The sequence below is a fragment of the Podarcis erhardii genome (genome assembly GCF_964252035.2).
Source record: "Podarcis erhardii genome assembly, chromosome: 6".
Taxonomy (NCBI): domain Eukaryota; kingdom Metazoa; phylum Chordata; class Lepidosauria; order Squamata; family Lacertidae; genus Podarcis; species Podarcis erhardii.
This window is the reverse complement of record NC_138510.1, coordinates 44,966,002-44,990,718: the sequence shown is the minus strand read 5'-3', so window position 1 is coordinate 44,990,718 and position 24,717 is coordinate 44,966,002. Positions and strand designations below refer to the sequence as shown.

Sequence of the window (24,717 nt, the reverse complement as noted above, 5' to 3'; positions counted from 1 at the left end):
CTGGCTGAACAAGGATAAGATTGCAACTAAGTTGTGCACACCAGTGTAACCCTGTTTCAGTGTGCAAAGTAATGCCATTATAAATTATCATCCTAACCCAGGGGTCAGCAACCCACGGCTCCAGAGCCACATGTGGCTCTTTTACACCTTTGCCGCGGCTCCGGGGCAGATACTAGCGAGGGCAGGAGGCGCACTGTGCGCCCCGACACTCCCCACTGTGGCAGGCGCTGTACTGGCTGTGACGTCGCATGGGGGCGGTGCGTGCATTAGTCACGCACTGTCCCGATGTCACCTTCCCGCCCACTGTCCGGAGATATATTTTTTTTTTAAATGTCGCAATGGTTTTGCGGCTCCCAGTTTTTTCCCCTTCGGAAACAGGTCCAAGTGGCTCTTTTTGTCTTAAAGGTTGCAGACCCCTGTCCTAACCTTTTGTCAGTGTAAGTCTTATATACTCTTGTAACTGTTATGGTTTAAGATGGGAAGGGGAATGGTTGGGGAGAATCTCATTAGTGGCTAGTAAGGTTGGCATCCTAACCTCTTCCAAGGCTAAGTCACACCTCTTGTGTGGCATAGAGTTATGACAGCAAAACAACTAACTACCCTAAGTAAAAAGACACTTTCATGAGTGTGAATTCTATTTCTGCTACCCGTTCCTTTTCCCTCTAGCACGGCTGTTGCCAGCTAGAACCTCAGAAGTCATGCTCTGCCTCGTTTCCAATTTCAGTGGTTTTTCATCATTGAGCTATTGGCTAGTTCCTGGAGTTGCTACGCCTGTGGTCTTTCTGTTGTATCTTCTATTCTTCCTTGCCCAAGAGACTACCTCGCCTCCCTTTTGCAGAATGTGTGTCTTTCACACAGGCACAAATTCAGGCATGTTGTGTGTGTAGTATTAGGCAGATCCACTCCATTGATTTAAGGCATATCCAACACACATTTAAAGTGCATGACTTCCCCCAAAGAAACTTGGGAACTCTAGTTTGTTAAGCATCTGTGAGTTGTAGCTCTGCTAGGGAAACTATACTTCCCAGGATTCCTTGGGAGAAGTCATGTGCTTTAAAGGTGCATTGGATGCCCTTTAAATCTATATTGTGTTTAAATTCTGTTGCAGCATTCGAGGAACTTCAGTAATAGTTGCAAGGTAGATAGAAGAAATTAGATTTATTGAGAATAAGTTTAATTATGAAAAAAAATGTGTATTGGCAATAAGTAATATGAATTTGAAATATGGAATAGACGGGAGGTTGGGTCTTTAGTGTTAAGGCCAATAGATGTTTTATTGTTTGCTAAGAAAATTATGTGTCTATGGTTACTTTTGTAATTTGTGTGTAATTTGGTATTTGTTTTTTTTTTTTCTTGTTGTATAAATAAAAAACTTTATATAAAAAAAAAATTTAAAAAAAGAAACAAGCGTAGGACCAAATGAAAAAGCAAGTTTCAAGTTGTTGTCAAACTGATCTGTACATTCATGCATGTGTTCCAGATTCTGCAAACGCTTGAATACTACTGGGTTCACAACAGAGCTTGCAGACTTAAGCAGCTTATGAAAAAATTGCCAATTTGAATAAATAATGTGGATAGACAAAAAAATAATAATAAAAAATCTATATTGTGGATCTGTGCATTGTCTCTGTGGATTTATTGATTTTTAACGCATTGGTCCTTGAACCCTCCTCCTAGGGATCAGGGGTTTCGTCCCCCAAGTTCTGTGTTGGGGCTTCATCCCAGTCTCTGGCTTATGGAGCCAGCTAATAGTTGGAATAGCAGTCCTTCCTTCTCTGCTTTTCCTAACAAGAGTGACACTTGTTTTCAGACTGTTGTTTGGGCCAACAAAATGTCTGTGTTGGAAGTGTGGATGGGGGAGGAATCTAATTCAGTTTGCACTTAGAGCAAACCTACAAAATTTGCACTTTCCAAAACTATCTGCAAACTAAAACAAAGCCATCCTTTGAAATTCACACTTTTCTGGATTTTGCAATGCAGTTCTCCAGCCAAGTAATGTGTGCAAAAATGCATATACTAAAGTGTGCATACAATTCATATATTAGTGAAAGTAACATACAAAAATGCATTATACATTAGGAGAAATTGCCCTTGCATAAATAATAATAATAATAATAATAATTTATTATTTATACCCCGCCCATCTGGCTGAGTTTCCCCAGCCACTCTGGGCGGCTCCCAATCAGTATTAAAAACAATACAGCATTACATATTAAAAACATCCCTGAACAGGGCTGCCTTAAGATGTCTTCTGAACATCAGGTAATTCTTTATCTCTTTGACATCTGATGGGAGGGCGTTCCACAGGGCGGGCGCCACTACCGAGAAGGCCCTCTGTCTGGTTCCCTGTAGCCTCACTTCTCGCAATGAGGGAACCGCCAGAAGGCCCTCGGCGCTGGATCTCAGTGTCCGGGCTGAACGATGGGGGTGGAGACGCTCCTTCAGGTATACCGGACCGAGGCCGTTTAGGGCTTTAAAGGTCAGCACCAACACTTTGAATCGTGCTCGGAAACGTACTGGGAGCCAATGCAGATCTCTCAGAACCGGTGTTATGTGGTCCCGGCGGCCACTCCCAGTCACCAGTCTAGCTGCCGCATTCTGGATTAATTGCAGTTTCCGGGTCACCTTCAAAGGTAGCCCCACGTAGAGCGCATTGCAGTAGTCCAAGCGTGAGATAACTAGAGCATGCACCACTCTGGCGAGACAGTCCGCGGGGAGGTAGGGTCTTAGCCTGCGTACCAGGTGGAGCTGGTAGACAGCTGCCCTGGACACAGAGTTAATCTGCGCCTCCATGGACAGCTGTGAGTCCAAAATGACTCCCAGGCTGCGCACCTGGTCCTTCAGGGGCACAGTTACCCCATTCAGGACCAGGGAATCCTCCACACCTGCCCGCCTCCTGTCCCCCAAAAACAGTACTTCTGTCTTGTCAGGATTCAACCTCAATCTGTTAGCCGCCATCCAACCTCCAACCGCCTCCAGGCACTCACACAGGACCTTCACCGCCTTCACTGGTTCTGATTTAAAGGAGAGGTAGAGCTGGGTGTCATCTGCATACTGATGAACACCCAGTCCAAACCCCCTGATGTAAATATGTAGATTAGGTGAATTTGGTGTGGCACAAGCAAATTCATGTTCTGAAAGTATGGCCCAGAGGAAAAATGTTGGAGAACCACTGGTTTAAGTGATGTTGTGATGTTGCTGCCATTGCCAGATGTCCATTGGCATATTCCTTTTAAAGTTAATGTGAAGGTGTTTTGTGAATGGTACTACTGTGATTGTTGAGCTGCTGGGGTCCTTGTATGCCATTTCCCCACAAAATTGTGCCCAAGGTGGCTCATAACATACCAAAAGAACAACAATAAATATAACAATTCAGCAAACATATTTGGAACAATTACAGATAATGATAATGACAATTAGTTAAATTTTATCCATTTCTCTACTGCTGTTGTGTTTTTGATGTTGCTACTGTGAGAAAGCATAGGATACCAACTTGTTACACCAGTGTAAGATTCAACATAGTGGTAGCCATCTTAACTGGATCATAGAATTGGCCTGCCTATCCTCCTTCCCAACTCTCTGTGAGGTAGGGAATCTGCAAGCACATTGCTCCCACATGTTGCTGATATCATTAAATATTCCTGCTCTGGCTACAATGGCCCCTGATGAATTACTGCTCTTGGATACTTTTCCAGACTTCCCCCAGATGTATGTCTGTGCAGATGCACAAAGCAGGGTGATAATACTGTCCTGGCATTACACAGGGTTTTTTTGTGTGTGTGTGTGTGGACAGGGCTCAATTAAATTGTGTGAAAATGACTGAAGTGTCCTAGGCTGGTCACAAAAGCACATAAATACAGCCAAGAAGACATAGTCTTTCAACATTAGAATATATTAGCCAAGAAACTTGATTGTATAATTTATGTGAAGGACATTGATTGCATGAAAACTGGATACAATTCGTTTTGAGAAGTCATACTCAGAGAATGGTGCTTTTCCCACAAATGACTATCCTGGGTCCATAGGTGTTCAACATTTCTTTTGGATGAAGAAGTGGAGAATGTCACTCAGATTTGCAGACAATACCAAAGTAGAAAAGGTCAAAACCACTACAGAGGAGAGGACAAAATAAAAAATCAGAATGAAAAAGTAAAGCACAGAGAGGATAATATTGAGATAAGCTGCTATACAAGATGAAGGTGATGTATTTCACATTGGCAAGAGAAATAGACAAGCTAATATGTAAAAAGTGTGGAACTGGTTTGGTTTTAGTTCCATTGAGAAGGACCTTGGGATCTAGTATCAATTTATTTGATTTTACAAATTTTTTCACTTTCTTTCCATGAAAGTGCTCATAGTGGTTTACTGTCAAAACAGTAAACGTCAGCAACAAGAACAAAGTTTTTTGGCAACAAGGAACCAGGGAAAGGATGAACAGGTGGTTGAACATCTCCAAGTATTCCAGCAGCATCTTCTGAGATACCAAACAACTGTGACAATTGGAAGCCAATGATACCTCTGGCCTTAGTTCTGCTTCTGCACTGCTGCCCAAGGTAGATCAGATGCAAGCAGTTTGGGAAGCTTTTGCCACCAGCCAGAACATGCATTTATTTTGGGAATGGAAGCCTCATACCTGACTTTCAAAGAAGGCAGGCAGCACTTATGGGTAATGTTACGGCCAGGCAAGGCAACTGAGATGTATGCTGCTACAACTTCCCTGTTTGATGATGGTCCAGTGTGGGGCAATGGACAGAGAGACTTGAGTTGAAAGGCTGGTTCACACAACCATGATCACTGAATGATAAGTGCAACATTGAGTAATGACGAGCATGTGTGAACAGACCATTCCATAAGCACAAACTGTAAGACAAGCATGTCCGAGAGCCAAAATCTTTTTTTTATTTTCCCTGCACCCGGCCTTAATTCCCACTCTGAATAAACTATTCACACATGGTTAGGAGACCAGCTTGGTATCACATGTCTGCTGCCATGGGTTCTGTGATGGAAGAAAGGCAGCTAGGAAAGCAAGAAAATAATTAATAAATGAACCATCAAAAAGAAAACACCAATGAGCGAGTGCTAATATCTGCTCACATCACCTCAGACGCATTGCTCTTCAGTGGAATTTGCTCACGTTTCCACCTGCCAGGCATTACGTGCCAGGCTGCCGCACATCAAGTGATATGTGCGCATGTATGAGCCACCCCTAAGAAGCTGTGAACTTTCAGAGTTTTGCCATCCCCATTCTGTTAACATGTCTTTGGCTGTGGCAGAAGTGACGTAGCAGTTAGGCAAACACTGGGGCCTTTCATGAAGGTGATCTCGGGCTTTTTAAAGTCAAATGTCCAGGGAGTCAATCTTCCTTAAGAACAAACAGCAAGACAAACACAACAGAAGCACGCCTGAAAGCCAGAATCTTTTTTCATTTTCCCTGCATCCCTGATCCCAACCTTAATCCCCGCTCTGAATCCTGTCAGCCCGACTGTTCTAGAACTGACATTGCTGCAGGCATCTTCTCCGCCGACTTCCCTCAGATCTGCCTCCTCCTGGGACTGCTAAAGAGGACTTGGAGATTTCTGTGTTACTGGATGATTCACTCAGTGCCCTCAAGCAAAGCACTGGGGTTCCCTTGGGGGTGAGCGAGGAAGGGAGGGGAACAGAGGCAGTGCAGTGCCATCCCATAGAAGGAAGGCAGGTTATATGGCACAGAGGAGCTGCCTGACTTACAGCAATGAGTAATAGTAGGGGCTGGTGCAATTCTATTAACTGTAGCTGTGGGCTGATCCCACTGGTGCAGCTGCCCTTTTCTTCCTCTGAGGAAAGAGAGAAAGAGAGAGAGCGTGTACACATGAGAGAGGAGGATTGCTGTTCTGACCCATTTTGGAATAATAATTTGTAGGTGGAGCTCTCTTGACAGATCTCTTCTCAGTAGTCTTGTCAGGTGATCAAATTGATATTAATACTTTACCAGAGTCTATGAATTTTTTTAAACCCACTTTCTCCCTTACTATTTGTGCTGACTCCCCACCCTACCCCACCCCACCCCACCCCACCCGTTATGCCAGATTGCTTTTGCTTTCAAATAACATGTGGTGGTTATCAGTGCTATTTTTCTAGAAAAAGAGGTGGCAGAACTCACCATGAACGCCTCCCTCGTTCTCTTAGAATGGCAATGGCGCCCACCTCAGAGGTGTTGGAACTGAGTTCCTGTGAGTTCCGGCTGAAGAAAAAAGCCCTGGTTGTTATGATGGAAAATAATGATCAATACCTCAAAAATCAGTCTTATGGTTTGAACCCCCTTCACTTTCATTCATTTTTTTTAATAGGGAGAAAATAATTTCCCAACCTACTAACTGAATTGAAGATGACCACTTGCCCTGTTAGAGCAGCTTTGTGCTTTATATGGTCCTGTGGGAATGCCAGCGCTTGATCATTGTTTCCCATGTTAAACTCGTAAAAGGTTAAGGAGAAACACCCATGTGCGAAATATCTGAGGGCATGCAATAGACATGTGGCAGAGAGCAGAAGCTGGTTAGGGTTCTCTAAGGAGTTTCCACTGAGTGATTGAAGATGCCCATCTCTCTTCCTGTTTAAAAAGTGAGTGTGGAAATTTTGTCAAACGATTTGTATTTTGTCCATTCTTCTCCATTGTTTAAAAGGAGGGCTGTGGTGCTTCCACGCTCCTCCATTTCTGGATTATAATTGGTGTAGTTGTCCAAATTCCACTCCCAACAGTCACCAGAGAATAATAATAATAATAATAATAATAATAATAATAATAATAATAATAGAAAGCAGTGGCGTAGCGTGGGGGGTGCAGGGGGGGCCGGCCGCACCGGGCGCAACATCTGGGGGTTAGGGTTAGGGGGCGCAAATCCACGGGTTAGGGGGCGCAAATTACTTGCCTTGCCCCGGGTGCTGACAACCCACGCTACGCCACTGATAGAGAGAGGAGAAGAAGAAGAAGAAGAAGAGGGTGTAACTGGCATTCTCACTATGCCTGGGGTTTTTCTTTCTCGATATGTACACCTGTGGTAATAACATATGCTATAGTTAAAGCTGATAGAATAGCATTGATACTGCTGGCTGCTGCTGTATTTGAGTCTTCCCTAGCCACTGGTATGTGCTAGTCAAGAGACCCTGGTTGCTCTTTCAACAGCTGTGCAGTAGCTTATAGCAGACCCTCCAAGTGTCCCTCTTTTCCAGGGACAGTCCCAGATTTACAGAAGCCATCCCGGTTTCTGATTTGATCCCGGAATGTACCACTTTTCCTTAGGACATTCATTTTTTCATTGGAGAAATGATTTAGGGTATGGAACAGACCGTCTCCAGGGCTTTTTCCCCAGCTGGAACTCACCAGAACTCAGTTCTCAGTTACGCACCATTGTCATTCTAAGAGAACAAGGGAGGTGCTTAGAGTGAGTTCCGGCACCTCTTTTTCTAGAAAAATAGCACTGGACATCCCTATTGGATACATGTTAGAGAGTATGGATAGGATATTCCTATTTTCACTGGAGAAATGTTGGAGGATATGCTATAGATCAGGGGTAGGCAACCTAAGACCCGGGGGCCGGATGCGGCCCAATCGCCTTCTCAGTCCAGCCCATGGACGGTTCTGGAATCAGCATGTTTATACATGAATAGAATGTGTGCTTTTATTTAAAATGTATCTCTGGGTAATTTGTGGGACATAGGAATTTGTTCTCTCCCCCACCTCCAAATATAGTCTAGCTCACCACATGGTCTGAGGGATGGTGGACCGGCCCACGGCTGAAAAAGGTTGCTGAACATGAATCACTCATGAGGGCCAAATTGGGCATGATGTTAAGTGTGTCTTTGCATTTAACATGTAGGTTTTAAAAATGCAAATGAAATCTTCTTGTGGGGGAGGGTCTGTGAATTATTGGGAGTGGAGCTGGTTTAGAGAGGAAATTTAACCCTTCCCTCTCATAATCAGTCTAGTAGAAGAAAACCCCTCTTCTGAAGCAATTATTTGCTTGGGGTAGTGGAAAGAGAATCTTTCATTCAGGGAATGTTTTCATAGATGTACACAATTGGTTGGGTGTGGGCAGCAATGGCATCATCGACAGTTGGTTTTGAGACCCAGGAGAAATATATTGGAGAGCATGCTTGTTTGGAAACTGAAAGTCAAAAGCCTTTCTAATTACAAAAAAGTACCAGGCTCATAGGCTAAGCAGATTTTCTCAATAAAAGCCAGCCAAGCTGAACATGAAAACTCCCTGGTAAACATTCTAGCTAAGCCTTAAAACAAAATGAATATTTTTACACATTGTTTTCCAATTTCTTTGCACCCTTGTCCACTCAGTCTTCTGTTTTTGAACTAATTTCTGCTCTAAATCAGTTTTACTCTGAAAGGAATAGCACGGAAGTAAAGGTCATATATGGTTGAACAGAACATAGATGAATGTACATTGACCAAACAGTGCGTATTGGTAGGTGTGGAAAGCTGTACAGAGGCCAAAGAATTGGAGCTCCGTCTCTTTCATTTCACTGTGGGTGATGTTGTAGCGCCTTTTAATAATAAATAAATAGGAGAAGAGATATATGCATGGCGATTGCTGCTGCTGTTGTTGTTTGTTAGTCAGGGGTAGTTAATATATGACCCATCGGGCATGCCACTGTCCCTTAAGAGCTGCACCATGCAATGCGGTGGTCGTCTAGCAGGCTCACATGATGACTGCTCAGTTGTCTGCATGATTTCAAGAGTGGTGTTCAACACCGCCAGATTGTCATGCATCTAACTGTCCTTGAAATAAGGCACAATTTGTATCCCAGTTGCTTTTCTGGCTGCATCAGAAATGTGGGTAGTGCAGATGCAGGCTTATTTAGAACATGGCTAAGTGGTCCTAAATGCTCATCTCACACAAGAATCTGAACAATGGTATTCTAGAAGACACAAAATGATACGTAAATATGCAGATCAGACAGAGCCATTCAGCTTGTGAATTATTCCCGTGATAGCCCTCTGTCCTTACATTTTATCTACTGGCGACTATAATATAGGTATAGAAATATGTTGTATCATATACAGACATCTCCTCACTCTGTGCATGTGATGAACCAGACTGCGTTCATATTGCCTGTGTGCCCTACCTGACCTGTTCCAGCCAACGATTAAAGAAACAGGAAGAATGGGATGGGCAGTCAGAATTACCTGGCCCGCGTAAGCATCTGCTTCTTGGTTTAAAGCTACTGATAATCTTTAGACATGTACTCTGTTATTGTAAAGTCCTGTTAGGCACGGCAGGAAGGTGATTTATAGACTTGTTGCCTCTTCCAGGTGCTCCTGTATTTCTGTAACTAGGCATCTTCCTTACCTTGACTAAAATATGTGATAGTGACAGCATCTCTAGGTTTAGGCACTAGTTACCTTAAAATGAAGTCCTATATATACCGGTACTTACCTGCATGTACCTGTGTAGGACTGCATTGGCAAGGCCTCCTGTTAGAACTCTTCTCAGAACTGGGTCTGTATGTGAATAGCATTTTGGTTAAACTAGACTAATCACTGGTTCTCTGTGACTGGGAACATTTTGGGTACACCTAAGCACTGTGGCACTTACTCCTTTCCCCCAGATTCAGTGGCCTATTTCTTCTTCTTCCTCTGTGTGACAAGTTCTGGTAGGACCTGCAAACTCCATTACAGAAGCAAGTATGGGAAAACTCAAAGCAGTTAGCTGTTATGATGTTCAGCTCAGTAGTAGAGTGGTACTCATAGATCCCAGCATGCGGTGAGGATTTGCTCCCTGAGATATAGAACCTTGAAAGGTTTTCTGTGAAGCATGAGCGTGCAGAGAATACTTGCGACACATGCAATCAAAAAACCTCGCTGACAGTTGTTATCAGACATACTGTCTGTCCTGCTTTGCTCTGATTGTGATGGTTTTGTCTTGATCTAGTGACAAGTGTCCCCTGTGCTCCCCACACCACAGCCCACCAAAGCTTCTTTTTATTATCCTCTTAATACATATGCAGAACTCCTGTTGAAGGTAACAGGCACACCAGAACGCCCTTTGCTTCTGTGCTACTCACACACTTTGTTCAGAGGGCAAACATCGCCCTAATGTAATGTAATGTAATGTAGTGATGGTGTCATTCTTCTCAAGTCCAAGAAGTTAGTCCTTAAAAGGGTTTATTGGGCACATGTGATTAAGGCTCGGCTAGTTCAGTGCTTTGGCAATGGACTAGTGGAGCTTTTCGTTTTCCAAATCACTGGTTCAGATCCAGCCAGATAGCAGTTGGCATCAATCAATCCTCTAATTAAACATCCATCTTCATTGGGAACTATATATATCATCATGGGGGTATGAACATATCATCTTGTACACAAATGGAAGTACTTAAAATAGAGCTTCACTGAAGAATGAAATCACCACATCTTGAAATATATGGGTTGCTTTGCACAGGGTTATTTGTTTAGTATACATGTTTTAATGCCTTATTTTACATGGCAGTAGGATGGGTAACAGTAGGATGGCCAAGTAGGGAAGGCAGAAGTTGGACAATACAAAACTCAGCAGATAGCTCCAGTTCTTCTCTGGAGTGACAAGTAGGTATATGACCCATAAGACTGTAAAAACCAAAGGGATCTCTTATTATTAAAAAGCAAAATATTTGAAAAATTGAGCTGCTGAAGGTGTGGGAGTGCAGAAGGCCAGAGAACTCCAACTCCTCCCTCCCTCCCTTGGTCTTTCTCTCTCTGAAAGCTCTTCCCCTACCCTCCTGGTCTTCCCCTTACTACTTCCTAGAGCCAATTCTTTGGCCACAGTGGGGTTGTATTGCTTCTCCAGACAAACACCAAGAGTTTGGATTTGATATCCCACTTTATCGCTACCCGAAGGAGTCTCAAAGCGGCTAACAATCTCCTTTCCCTTCCTTCCCCACAACAAACACTCTGTGAGGTGAGTGAGGCTGGGAGACTTCAGAAAAGTGTGACTAGCCCAAGGTTACCCTGCAGCTGCATGTGGAGGAGCGGGGAAGCGAACCCGGTTCACCAGATTACGAGTCTACCGCTCTTAACCACACCACCACACTGGCTCTCAAAGTAGTGGGAGGCAGCATGTACTGGTGCTTTAGAGCCTTGGAACTAAGGGATGGGAAGGTGGTGCTTCTCTGTGACTCATGCAACATGGCTTCCCGTGCTTTGCTACGTTGGGCTCTCAAACCACCCTTCTCAGAATGGTGGATCGAGAGCCCAACTTGGCAAAGTGCAGGGGCCATGTTGCTGTGTGAGTGGAGATCAAATGAGGCCATGTATGTATTTCTTCTATGTATCCTGCCCATAGCTGTTATTTGATGTGGAAGTGGGCAGACAAGGCAATGCAGCATAGTGATTAAGTGATTCAGGCTGCAGTCCTAACCATGCCTACAAGTCACATTGAATTCAGCGGGGCTTACTCTGTTCTAAGTAAGTGAAGTTCAGGTTGCAGGCTAAGGAGTCCCTTGTTTTGAGTTTCACCTCTGCCATGAATTTACTAGGCAGCCCAAGCTTCCTCCTGGCCTCATCCTCTTCACCCTGCACCAATATGTGTATCATACTACTCACCTTACAGGGAGGTTTTAAGGACAATAAGACAATGCATGTGGGCACAAATGTGCTATGCAAATGCTTGCTCATTTATTTCCCGTTAATACAAACGTATTTAATGAGAGCTATAACTCTTTGACTGGATAGGAATTTTTACTCAGATTGCACTTTGGAATACATTGGCTGTGATTGGAAGTAATAGTCAGGACTGAGTATTCTGTATTTAAGAAACACATATCACTTTTCTGCCGCAATGTACAGCTCAAGGTCTGTGCCAATAAAAGCTGTGCATAGAAATCATACAGATGAAGTATAGTAACATCCCTGGGAAATATGGCCTGGGAGACTACTACATAAGGCAGGGTCTTCTCAGTGGTGGCACCGAGTCTCTCTCTCTCTCTCTCTCTCTCTCTCTCTCTCTCTCTCTCTGGCTGACCCCAACTGTATTTTAGTTCAGGTGGCACCTTAACGCCTTTTGTTCCAGCATCTTTGAACAGCAAAAGGAGTGGCATACAGATGATGCAGACTGTTGTATTGTATATGATATTATATATTGTGGGTTTAATTTGTTTTAATGATATTTGTAATGTTTGTCACCCTGGGCTATCCTGAGAGGAAAGGTGGTGGATAATAATAGCATACTGTAATTTTGCAGTTTATTCTGTGTTTCAGAGAGTGTTTGAGGAGTTTTTTTTACAATCAAGTGGTGTATAAATTTTATGAAATAAATGAATCATGGAGAGGCAAGAACAAGAAATATTTGCAGCTACAAGGGCTATACACTTGGGAAGGGAGGGAGAGATTGAGATCTTTAGGAAGGTGATTTCTTGGTCCAACACCACAATCCCTAGATTTTATGTGCACAATCTTCTGAGATACACACAATGTTAGTGGTAACTGATTGGCTACATCCCTTTCCTGAGTTCTATGCATTACACATACTAGTCCTCCGACCCACACATATCTGGTGAGCTGCAAAAACTGGGGATGCAAATGGAGGACCTTTACTCTTTGGACTGTATGATGATACAGGCAGGATTTTTCGTCTGCTGTACTGTGAAACTTCATTCTGGGTTGAACAAACTGATTCTCACGGAGTTTCACATACCAGACGTTATCTTAATTGGAGTGGATTTATTATCCCCTGCTTTAATTGACCAGAAATGAGTGATGGGGAATAAGAAAGACTTATCAACACAATCGTATATAGCCTAACACCATTTTGACCCTGTTTGACTTCCATGTTGAATATCTTCTGGACTGATCAAACACTTGATCTGCCTCTGGTTTCATATGGTACTGATATATTGTGGCTTTAAAATAAAGGCGATATATATCTTGAAATAGTGGGAGATTTATAACAGAAGAGAACTTGGTAGATGGGGAAACAATGTAATTGAAATGCTAGCTGTGCATGCATGTGTTTGTATGAGTCGAGTGAGTGAGGGGTGTGTGGGTTACGTGCTGTTCAGACACTCCTGCAATAACGTTCACAAAGTCTCCAGAGAGGTGTTTTTTTTTCATAAATTTTAAAATTTGATCAACTCTGTGAGGGGGTGTGTTTGCTAAAGTTAATGGATGTAATTCAAACACAACACAGGCTCCTGAATTGTAGTTACACAGATTAGGTGTCATATCCAACACCAACTGCAAGACGTGATTATATATTAAGCAACTGAAACTGGACCCTTGCCTGAGGTGAACTGCGTATAGGTCAGCAGATCTGATGAAAGGATTCCTGGACACAGAGATACAGAAAGCTGTTTCAGGACAATTTTATCATGAAACAATGTGAAAACAGGCTGTTATGGGAAGCAGATATTCTGAGGGGACATCATTTCCCCATCTCCACTGCTATGAGATCAGGATTGCCAACTTTTGTTTCTGGTATGGTTCAGCTGCTTTTTACAGCTGCTTGATTAACAGGAAACATATACGTAATCTGCTGAACTTCAGTAGGGGCGGGGCTAGAATTGGGGCACAGGCCCGTGACACAAACTTGTCTCCAGACATAGTAAGACAGTGTGTGGCTGGGCTCTCACAAACACTGTGGCCACACCGTCACCATAGACCTTTAACAGTCAATGAGAAACATGGGGACTGTAGCTTTTAAGGGTGCTGAGAACTGTAGTTCTGTGAAGTCAGTGCCCTTGGCAAACTTCAGTTCCCTGGACTCTCCATGATGACTGTTAGGTGGTATAATAGTGCTTTAAATGTGTGGTATGGATGTGACCTGTGCTTTGAAGGTCATCCGACCATCCCATGGGCAAAGTATTTTTAAAAGTTTTTGTTTTTTTAAGGAAGGGCAGATTATTTGTGGTTTAGTGCAAAAGCCCCAATGGATGTTGCACCCCTGACAGCTAGCTGTTCAAAGCATAGGAGCAAAACAGTTTCCCAACTGGTATTAATTTGAAATAGCTCAATGGAGCTGTACTGCTTAAAAACAGGTATCTGTTGCTGGCAGAGGAACCCTGCTATTTGCCATTAGGATTGTCAGCAGTTTTATTGACAGGGAGCCTATGCTTCTAAAACATGTGCTACAGGAAGAAATTCAACAGGTACAGCCTTCCATCCTCACTACTTCTCTTATACTTGGGAAAGCAACATCTGTTGAATTTCTTCCTGTAAGGCAGCTGTTAGAAACACCGAGCACCATCAGGGGCAGGGGGAGTAAGCAATTCTATCTGTATAATATGCCCATCACATATGGACTTGGGATACTTTGTTTTTCAGCCACATCACTAGAGAGAACTCTCAGAATAATTTTTTTAAAAGAAGATGTTTACTGAAAGATTGTTGTCACGGGGACAAGTAAACTCCTGAAGCAGACAGAAGCCTGAGCTTAAGGAAATCCAAACCTAGAAAACGTTTGCCACTGAACCAAAAAATGAAAAGGGGGGAGAGAGAAAAAGTAGCCACAGAATGGGAAAAAACCAACTGTTTCCTGAAAAAAAGAATTTAAAAAAATGCCGACGTATTGAGCTGTGACATATGGTTACACAAGTAGAAACCACAGAGGGGAAAATCATGTTTTCTCTTTCATTATTTATCACTCTCTAACCATCTCCAGCTGGGTGAGTAAACAGCCTCATTGGTCTGTAATGAGAACAGCCTGCTGCCACTGTGCTCCCAGCTGCTGGATTCCTATGGTGTGAGGAGGAGTTTTGTATGAGTGTGTGTGCATACGTGCAACTGACCTTGCCTAGCCACTGTCTTGGAAAGGAAAACAGGGGACCACATGGGCAAATTTCCATCCAATTTTTACTCCAGAACATGGCTGTCAAGGCCTGTTGCTTCCCTTCCTTGTTTATCCTGTTGTCCTGGTGCGTTTTGGGTTTGGTCAAGATTATATATCCAAGAGGCCCACCCTCATGGTATAAAAACTTGTTGAAATATGTATGTATTTATTTCACAATCCTTCCATGACACATAAGGAGAGGCTGGCTCTCTGTCTCTCACCCCTCCCCCCCCTTGATGGATGTATCATGTGGGCCTACAGGAAGCCTGCAGCCCATCAGGAACATCTTATGCTGTTCTTAAATCCCGGGCAATGTCTCTCTTAAGCAGTGGTCTATCCTTTCCCGTGCAGACACACAATCTTACGCTGACTTTCTTCTGGTTCCAATCTGGACATGGAGACGGGTGCATGTCAATCCAGATGCCTGCTTCATGGTCGTGCACTGGAATGTGCCTGCCGCGGTGTTCTCTGATGGAGTGCAAACTGGCTACAGGCTTTGAGTTAAATTAACCACGCGACTCCCTGTTATTGTTCAGGGGGAATTATGTGCCCAATTTCCCCCCACTGCCGCGTTGCAAATTGAGTCCTAAGTGTCCCGTGAAATGGCTGCATAATTTGTGCATTTAGGAACTGGTGGCACAAATGTGTTCAGAGCTGGAAGGCGACTGAGATCCAGATGGTTTTTCTTCTCTCCCCCCGCCCTTTCTTTTCTTGTCTCATTCATTTAAATATGTCTCTCCCTTTCATAAACTCGCCATTATTATAGTCAATTTGGAGATGGGGAGAAACTCAATGCAAATACCCCTAATACTATCTCAGGCTCTCACAGGGCTTTAAATTCATCGCCATCCCCTCCTGTGGGGGGTGGGGAATGATTCAAATCTCCTTTACTAAGGAAAGGAGAAATACAGTAACTAAGTTCCGTTTACTCAAATGTCTCCACGCGCCCCATTTCTCACATCCTAAAAGTGCAATACTATACCCACTTACCTGGGATTAAGCCTCATTGAATTCAGTGAGACAGCTCAGTAGACATATATCAGATGGCACTGTCAGTCTCAGCAACTCTGTTGCACTATGGCCCACCTTTTTTGTTTTCGTCTTTTGGCCTTTAAATATATATAACGGTGAATTGCAATTTGAATGTAGCTCCACTGTACCACAAACCTTGTAAACTTCTTGGGGTGATGTGCTTGTGAAGAGCAGTGGGACAGACGTCTGAAGTCCCCAGTGGAAACTGGCAGTGCAATCCTCTCTCTTTCTATATATATATATATATATAATCTCCTCGGAAGTAAATCCTATTGAGTTCAGTGGAGCATATTCCCAGGGTTGTGAGTATGGGATTTCAGCCTAAGACTCAGTGAGAGTGCCTGTAAACATGTGAATGATTCAGTGTGGCTGGGAGGACACCACAAAATAGGGTTGTCAACTGACCAGAAAAAAATTGTCCTTTATCTGTAGCTTGATCTGCAGAAATTCATATAAAGAGAAGCTGTTTGTGGCAGGTTGATATGTATTATGGTCTTCTAAAGTCTATAGGACAGGCTACTGTTCAGTTCAGAGGCATGGAAGCTAATAAATAGTTGGTAATGGAGGCAGTGAGAGATTTTACTTTCTTGGGCTCCATGATCACTGCAGATGGTGACAGCAGCCACGAAATTAAAAGACGCCTGCTTCTTGGGAGAAAGGCAATGACAAACCTAGACAGCATCTTAAAAAGCAGAAACATCACCTTGCCAACAAAGGTCCGTATAGTAAAAGCTATGGTTTTCCCAGTAGTGATGTATGGAAGTGAGAGCTGGACCATAAAGAAGGCTGATCGCCGAAGAGTTGATGCTTTTGAATTATGGTGCTGGAGGAGACTCTTGAGAGTCCCATGGACTGCAAGAAGATCAAACCTCTCCATTCTGAAGGAAATCAGCCCTGAGTGCTCACTGGAAGGACAGGTCATGAAGCTGAGGCTCCAATACTTTGGCCACCTCATGAGAAGAGAAGACTCCCTGGAAAAGACCCTGATGTTGGGAAAGATGGAGGCACAAGGAGAAGGGGACGACAGAGGACGAGATGGTTGGACAGTGTTCTCGAAGCTACAAACATGAGTCTGACCAAACTGCGGGAGGCAGTGGAAGACAGGAGTGCCTGGCGCGCTCTGGTCCATGGGGTCACAAAGAGTCGGACACGACTAAGCGACTAAACAACAACAACAATCTTACTCCAAAGACATAATCCGTTGGTTCTCAAACGTTTTTTCTGGACCACACTTTCAGAACAAAAATTTGCTCGCACACACTTATTGGTAAGAAATACACTGGGGGGGGGGGGAAACAACTCCTAGCAGTGCTTGATTTATAACATAGAACACAACTACGTTATAATATGATCATGGGACATCCAGAAAGTTTAAAACAATGCAACATGAATCATCCCCAAAATATAATTATCGATGAGTCTCTTACATATGTAACTTAAGGATGTACACAAACTCAATGAGAGGCATGAGCTTGCTTTTGCTGGGTAATCTCATCTATATTAGGTCTAATTTGAGACAAACAAACCCCCCTCTCCTCAACAACACAAATAAGCCTTTCTCTTGTCTGATCTTCCATATTTGTCAGAGTTTAAAATCCCTGTAGAAGAATAGCTAATGCTATTATCCAGTGCAGTTCGAACAGCAATTCTGCATCACAACTAGGATTGTCCTCAATATCACCTGATGCTCTTCCTCTCGTTTTGAAAATGTATCTATCCATATTCTGCAAATAAATACTATACTATACTATACTATACTATACTATACTATACTATACTATACTATACTATACTATACTATACTATACTATACTATACTGAAATGTTTCCTTGTTTCTTTGCTTGCCCTTGGATTTCCCCTCAATTGCCACCCTCTCCTGCCACACCAGTGTGGTCTGCCACATACCATTTGAGAACCACTTACATAATCCATTGTAAAGGCCTTCTGAGCAAGCCATGTTGAAAGGCATGGAAAATTTACAAAAACGCCATCATACTCTTGCAGCACTCCCAGTGATTTCAACTGGGCTTCCCTAGGAGATCCTCCTGAATGGACTGTATATCTAAACTCTCTGTGTAGATTTCCATTTCCCAGATTTTCTATCATACATATAGGAGAAGTAAACCTTTCATTTTAGCAGGTCACAGTTTCCCTAAAAAATATGACAATACCACAGACACGCTTTTATTTTGTTGCAAAAACTCAAGGCTGCACCTGTGGGCTGGGGAAGATATAAAGCAATAGGAGCCAGTCCTTTTGAGTGAAATGTGGACCTCTTTCCGACACCTGTATTACCAACTGCAAGTTATGTAAATGACATTAAATTTGTTTACAAATACATTTCAAAACAAACCAAAATGTAAAAATGACCTTTAAAAATTGCTTACTAACCAATTTCAATCAAAAAGAGCAACACTGCCATTTAAAGTGGGCTATTTATTCAGCACGAGTACCTTTTGTAGGAAAGTTGCAAACAAAATTTACAGTTTAACATATCTTGATCTGAGAAACAATTTTTTGCAGGTGTGTATTGAAATCTTCCAGTGCAATACCACAAATAGTACTGTACAAAGAAACAGGAAAACGAGCCAGATGTATTTGCCTGACCCTCTCCAAGAAACAATTGGCTTAGTAACACTTGAGCTCACATTATAAGCTTTCTGCCTTTTCACGGAGAAACACTTAAAAAAAGGTTACTGGTGGAAATCAACAGGTGAACTGTTTCCACCAGTGCCTGCCTCTCTATGCCAGGGAAATTGACACCTGTTGATTTTTACCTATTATGCAGCTCACATTCTGTGCCCATGTAGAAAGTTAAAACAAATCCACACCTTGTGGGCAAGGTGGTCCCAATTATGAGACAGCAAAGCCATGACATGGGAACAATATAAAGACTGCATATATTTCTATTTATATAATAATATTTTATATAATGTTACACGCCTCTCCTATCTCTGAGCAGCACCAGTTTCCAGAGGTCCAGTAGCTTACACAGAGTCTGTGTTTCCTTTGGAAACAAGGCACAATGGAGACTATGTTGCCTTTAGTATATGGTTAATTTACACATATATACAACCTGAGCCTATGGCATGGGTGTTCAAAGCATTACACTCTAAGAGGATCCTGTTTCTCCCATTCCTGCAGCTTCAAACGGTCAGTCAACATTGTGCTCTGACTCCATCCCTCAGCTTGCTGTGTTTAACAGACTGCAACTATTTTTCCTCCAGCCCACACCATCCCCAACTGCAATTCTAAAACTTTCTCCCCCCAAAAACTGGCATTGTCTTATGCTTACTTCCCAGAGCATAGAATGGGACTTCACCCATTTGTTGGCTGGCATGTAGTCTTAGTTTAGCTGATGGCATATCCCTGTTAATGACTTAGCGGCCACTATCAGGCTGGCCTGTGTTTTGACACTGCTAAATTCACCGCCTGGCAGCCCATCTTAATATTCCAAGCACTGATTAAATTTCAAGACCTAATAGGCCCGGGAATTTAGGGGAGTTGAGGCACCCAGAAACCCATAGCAATAAAATAATAATGATCTCAGGGAACTTTGCAATATGATTGTAATTCCAAAACAAGAATAAAAATATGTAAGTGTCAGGTGCTGGTTGCTCGTGAGTAACCAGGCAGGACTCCGACCTGTCTTTTACAGGTTTTATTGGTGCAAACTATGTTCAGTGCAGAAACCCATAGTTCATTTCTGTCTCAGTCACTTGCAGATTCTGGGAGTGCCCCTTTCCGGTTTCTCCCCAGTAAGAACTTGGACACCCCAAAACTCCGCCTCCCCTCCTTACGTTTCAACCCTCTGTGCAAGCAGGGTGACGGAAGTGACGTGTTTGCCTCCTGGCCGGCTGGGCTAGCTGAGGCGCTTTGGCTCTCAAAAGCATCTTCGAGCCTTCCCTTCACTCGGCTATCCCCCTCCCCCCCCCGCTCTACTGGAGGTGTGGCTTTCTCCACTGCCGGATGAGGAGCTGCTTCTCAGAAGCTTCGGAGGCTCTTGATATTCCCCTGCCTCCCTCCCCCATTCCGATGACAGTCCCCTGACAATAAGATATTAAAAATCAATAAAACAGAAGAGTAGAAAAACAGAAACTACCAGCAAATACAAAATCATCAATCACCTGGCAGAATGAAAACCTCTCAATCAGCTAAGCTTCTTCATGGAGGATGTTCAAAGGTGAAAAGGCCCTCCTCTTCCACCTTATCTCTTATGGCAGGAGAACTCTGATGGCAGGTTAGTTCAGTGTATCTTGTTCTAGCTATTGAGTCAGCACCATCCCTGTTCTACGACACCCTTGAGACATATATGGATTCCAATCATTTTCTTTAAAGGTGAAAAGTTGATCGTAAGAGCATAAGGGCCCTGTTGGATCAGGCAAATGGCCCATCTAGTCCAGCATCCTGTTCTTACAATGGGCCAACCAGATGCCTATGGGAAGCATGCAAGCAGAACCTGAGCGCAACAACACTCTCCCCACTTGTGATTCAGACAGACCAGTTGCACTGACTCCAATCATCATGAAGTGTTTTGAGAAACTGGTGCGCCGTCACATTATTTCCTGTCTTCCACCAGTTTTTGACAACTACCAGTTTGCATACAGGGCAAATAGATCCACAGAAGACGCTATCACCACCACTCTCCATGCTGCTCTGTCCCATCTGGAGCAGCCGGGGAGTTATGTGAGGCTGCTGTTTGTGGATTTTAGCTCTGCTTTTAACACTATCCTCCCCCATAGACTGGTGTCCAAGCTAGAGGCGATTGGACTCTCCAACTCCACCTGTCTCTGGGTTTTGGATTTTTTGTCAGAACGTTCTCAGAGGGTTAGAATAGGGTCACATATGTCCAAAGCCCTTAGCCTTAACACCGGCTCACCACAGGGTTGTGTGTTGAGTCCCCTGCTCTTTACTCTCTACACGTATGACTGTACAGCCATCTATTCCAGCAACAAAATCATCAAGTTTGCTGATGACACTACGGTGGTGGGGCTCATTTCAGGAGGGGATGAGTCCGCCTATCGGGACGAGGTGGAGCGGCTCTGTGTTTGGTGTGGAGAGAACAATCTGGCTCTTAATACAGCTAAGACCAAGGAATTGGTGGTGGATTACAGGACAAAAAAGGCGGTCATTCAGCCCTTGTATATCAACGGGGAACGGGTGGAGAGGGTGGCGGAATTCAGGTTTTTGGGAGTGACTATCGATCAGGGCATGTCTTGGAGCGCAAATACCACTGCTCTGGTGAAGAAGGCTCAGCAGAGAATTTATTTCCTCAGACTTTTAAAGAAGAACAATCTGAGTGAGAAACTGCTGGTGTCCTTCTACCGAGGCTCCATAGAGAGCATTCTCACATACTGTATTTGTGCTTGGTTCTCCAGTTGTACAGCTAGGGAGAAGAAGGTGCTCCAGAAGGTCATAACCACAGCCCAAAGGATTATTGGTCATCCTCTCCCATCTTTGGAAGAACTGTACGGTTCCCGTTGTCTTAGGAAAGCAAACAACATCCTGCAGGATTCATCTCACCCGGGATACAGTCTGTTTGCACTACTGCCTTCTGGCAGGAGATATAGAAACATCAAGTCAAGGACAAATAGACTGAAAAATAGTTTCTATCCAAGAGCTGTGGCCTTTTTGAATGCTGTAACTCGATAGTGTGACCTGGAAGTTTGATGGGTGTGGGTGTGGGTGTGGCTGGAATGTGGTTTGTTTGGTTGTTGTTGCTGTTTTGCTTTTGTTGTTTTTTTAAGGGATGGCATCCAATTTCGTTGCACTGTGCAATGTTGCACTTGTGTAATGACAATAAAGAATCTATCTATCTATTCCCAGCAGGCATGCTGCCTCCAACAGTACTGGTAGAACATAACTATCATGACTAGTAGCTACTGATAGACTTATCCTTCAGGAATTTGTCTAATCCTTCTTTAAAGCCATCCAAGTTGGTGGACATCGCTACATCTTGTGGGAGCTCATTCCATTAAGTACCAGTATGTATTGTGTGTGAAAAAGCACTTGATTTTGGTCTGTCTTGAATCTGCCAGCATTTTAGCTTCCTTGGATTGCTTAATATGAGAGAGGAAGATGATGCACATGAAAATGATTGCCCAAGGATCATGATTCAATTGCAGTGTTTTGAGAAGAACAAAAGAGTAGTGCCAACAAAATTGTAGAAAGAAGCAATGTAAATGATTAATATGCTGGGAGATCAGGGAGATGGAATTAAAAATAAACACCCATGTTCAGAAGAACCCTCGACAAAACAATGATGGCCGTGAATGAACAAGAGGCATGGAAATGAACAGAAACTTAGGAAGCCCCCTTATATTTAGTCCAAACCCATCTAACATGGAATGAGAGTGTCTCTTTTCAGACAGGCATCTTTTCCAGTGCTTCCTGGCTAGAGCTAGGCATTGAACCTGGGACTTCCTATATACAAAGCAGGAGCTGCAGGTGCCGGCCCTTTCCAGGGATGCTTTTCTGCACTTGCATGCTTCTGCAAAATCCAGGAGCAAAAGAAGCTAATCTGTGGATATGTACTACCCCATAGATGTATAGGAGGGTTTGAAAGCTAGTGTAGGATGTAATAGTTTGTTGCTTAAGAAGATAAGCAGTGGTTCCAATAAAACAATTCCCTTTGCAGAACAGATTTAATGAGCTGTCCGTTGATTATTCTTGCTTTTCATCCGAGTGCTTGCATTCTTTGGGAACGGATGTTGATCTGTGCAACCTCTGTGTAAGGCTCCAAGAGAGCTCTGTTAGCTCAGGAAAAAACTGGTCTGCTAGATTTGTGTTTGCCCTCAGGAAGACCACCTTATCAGGCTGTTTGGAGCTGCTGTAACACCAGCCTTCTTTATTTTTGTACTCTCCCCTTTCTTTGTTAGTTCTAACGGTTAACATTCTCTTCCTGTACATTGTAATGAACTGTCGTCAGACAAAAGTAATCACCAATCAGCACCCTTAATTTTATATTAAAAAAATAAGCCCCAAAACAAAAGGAGGCTTCATTCTAATTGATGGAAAATTGGTTGTTTCTTGTCAGGTTATTGTTCATTTTGTGGTCCTTAATGACTTGTGTTTCCTACCAATCAGGGCAGAGATTTCAAATCTCATAAAATACCTGTACAGTTTCTCATGCTGTTAAACTGTATGTTACATACTGCCCTCTAAAGACATTTTATCACTTCCGTGTGAGCCCTAAGAGTAGCTGTTTGAAATCCTGAGACTATCTTTTTTATTTTATTTTTATTAAAATACAGCTGGAAATATGGCTTCATGTAGCTAGAAAAGAAATCTGCTTTCTGGGCTTGCAGCTCATCTTGCACAATGAGCAAGTGCAAACAAGCAGTAAGAGAAAACTCTTCATTGGGTATAGACTACAGTTTCCGCTTTCCCCACCAAATACTGCTGTTGCTACCAGCACCACCAAGGCTTCCATTGATGAGGGTTTGTGTGAAGCTTCCACACTGTCCTGCTGAGATGTATCAAGGTTGCAGAGCAGCAGTGTTTAGTCTACGACACCCTTAATAATCAGAGCAATTTCTAATCATACAGAGAAAGAAAAATGGGTGTAAATCAGATTTAACACAGCTGAAAGCTGATCGTGGGAGATTATTATTAAATACTTGTCAAATAAAAATCACAGATGAGCTATGGTATTTTGAAATAGATGGCACATCTTGTTCAGTAAGTTATATGGTGGGAAATTATGTCACACATATAGACATATCCATGCCCATTGTACTTAGGTCTAGGACAAGAATTCTTCTAGAACTACTACCTAAAGGACCCAATCCAGCCCAGGTCTTGGTAGTTCTAGGTCCTAAACAAATATGTATATTATTGTACATATCAAATGTCACACATTCTGTATAAGCAAAAGTAGCTGCCCATCTGCCCATTCTGCCACATGAGCCAGTCCTCGTACCCTGTTTATATCACAAGCTATTCTTGAAGAGTGCATGTTCTACACAGGCTATTACGGTAATTTGATAAGCCAGTTCTTCGTGATATGAATCTTTGCCTTTGTTAAAGGGAGGTGGGGGGAGAACCATTGCAGTCTGATGGCTCGCAGGGACAGTTCATTAAGCAATCAACCCTTTTAATGAAATATTTCTTTGTTAAAATATTCATTGATCTGCTGCAGTTTTGCACTGAGAAAGGACCGGGCTGTGTCCCAAATGCTTTTCTGTCGAGTCCTCCCAAGCACGCACTTAAAACAGAAGATTGTGCCCCAGCATTACAAACATGGTAATTCACACACCAGACCTTGTCAAGTGACCTTCAGAGAGTCCAACCAAGACCCTAGGGTGGCACAAAGCTCTGTTCCCACTATATTGCACCAGTATGGATAATGATTGTTGATGTTTTACATCCCACAGGGCGGTTTTCTTCTGAGAAAAGTAAACGTCAGTTCCTCCCCAAGGAAGAGAGGAAACACACAGAGAAATAAAATACAAGTGGTGCATTTTGTATGGCAATTCTGCTGCTATTATACGTGATGCAGACAGGTGGACCTTGCTCAGCTCCTATGCAGCAGTTGTGTGGTTTAGGGGGGAAAGTCAGTTTTCACCAGTCCAGGATCTGGGCCTTGGTGTCAAAGCAGCAAAAAGAGAGTGCTGGTTGAATAAAATATGAAAGGCAGTATGGAGATGAAGACAAGAATATGGGAAAAGACGGAAAGGAAGGACCTTTGTGAAGAAGCTGGTAAAACAATAAGCAAAGTGAGAGAAACAAAAAGAAAACAAATGGGCAGATTCTCCCTTAATTCTCATTAAAACAAAAATCAGGGAACTGAATGGATCAGAAAGTCATCTGATGTAACTGAAATTGATGAGCTGTTGCAGTTTTTCAGTAGACAAGGATCTGTCCCAAAGCATATTACGGTAAATGAAGTCTGGGCCA

At 43.1% G+C, this 24,717-nt stretch overlaps 1 long non-coding RNA gene across 1 annotated transcript; it reads right to left on the bottom strand.

The window, feature by feature from the left end:
* Positions 1 to 18,760: 18,760 nt before the first annotated feature.
* On the bottom strand, positions 18,761 to 20,065 carry LOC309344582. The gene is made up of 2 exons (XR_014157774.1): positions 19,947 to 20,065; positions 18,761 to 18,826 (listed from the first exon to the last, which is right to left on the bottom strand). It is a non-coding gene; the product is annotated as an uncharacterized lncRNA (long non-coding RNA).
* Positions 20,066 to 24,717: the final 4,652 nt, after the last annotated feature.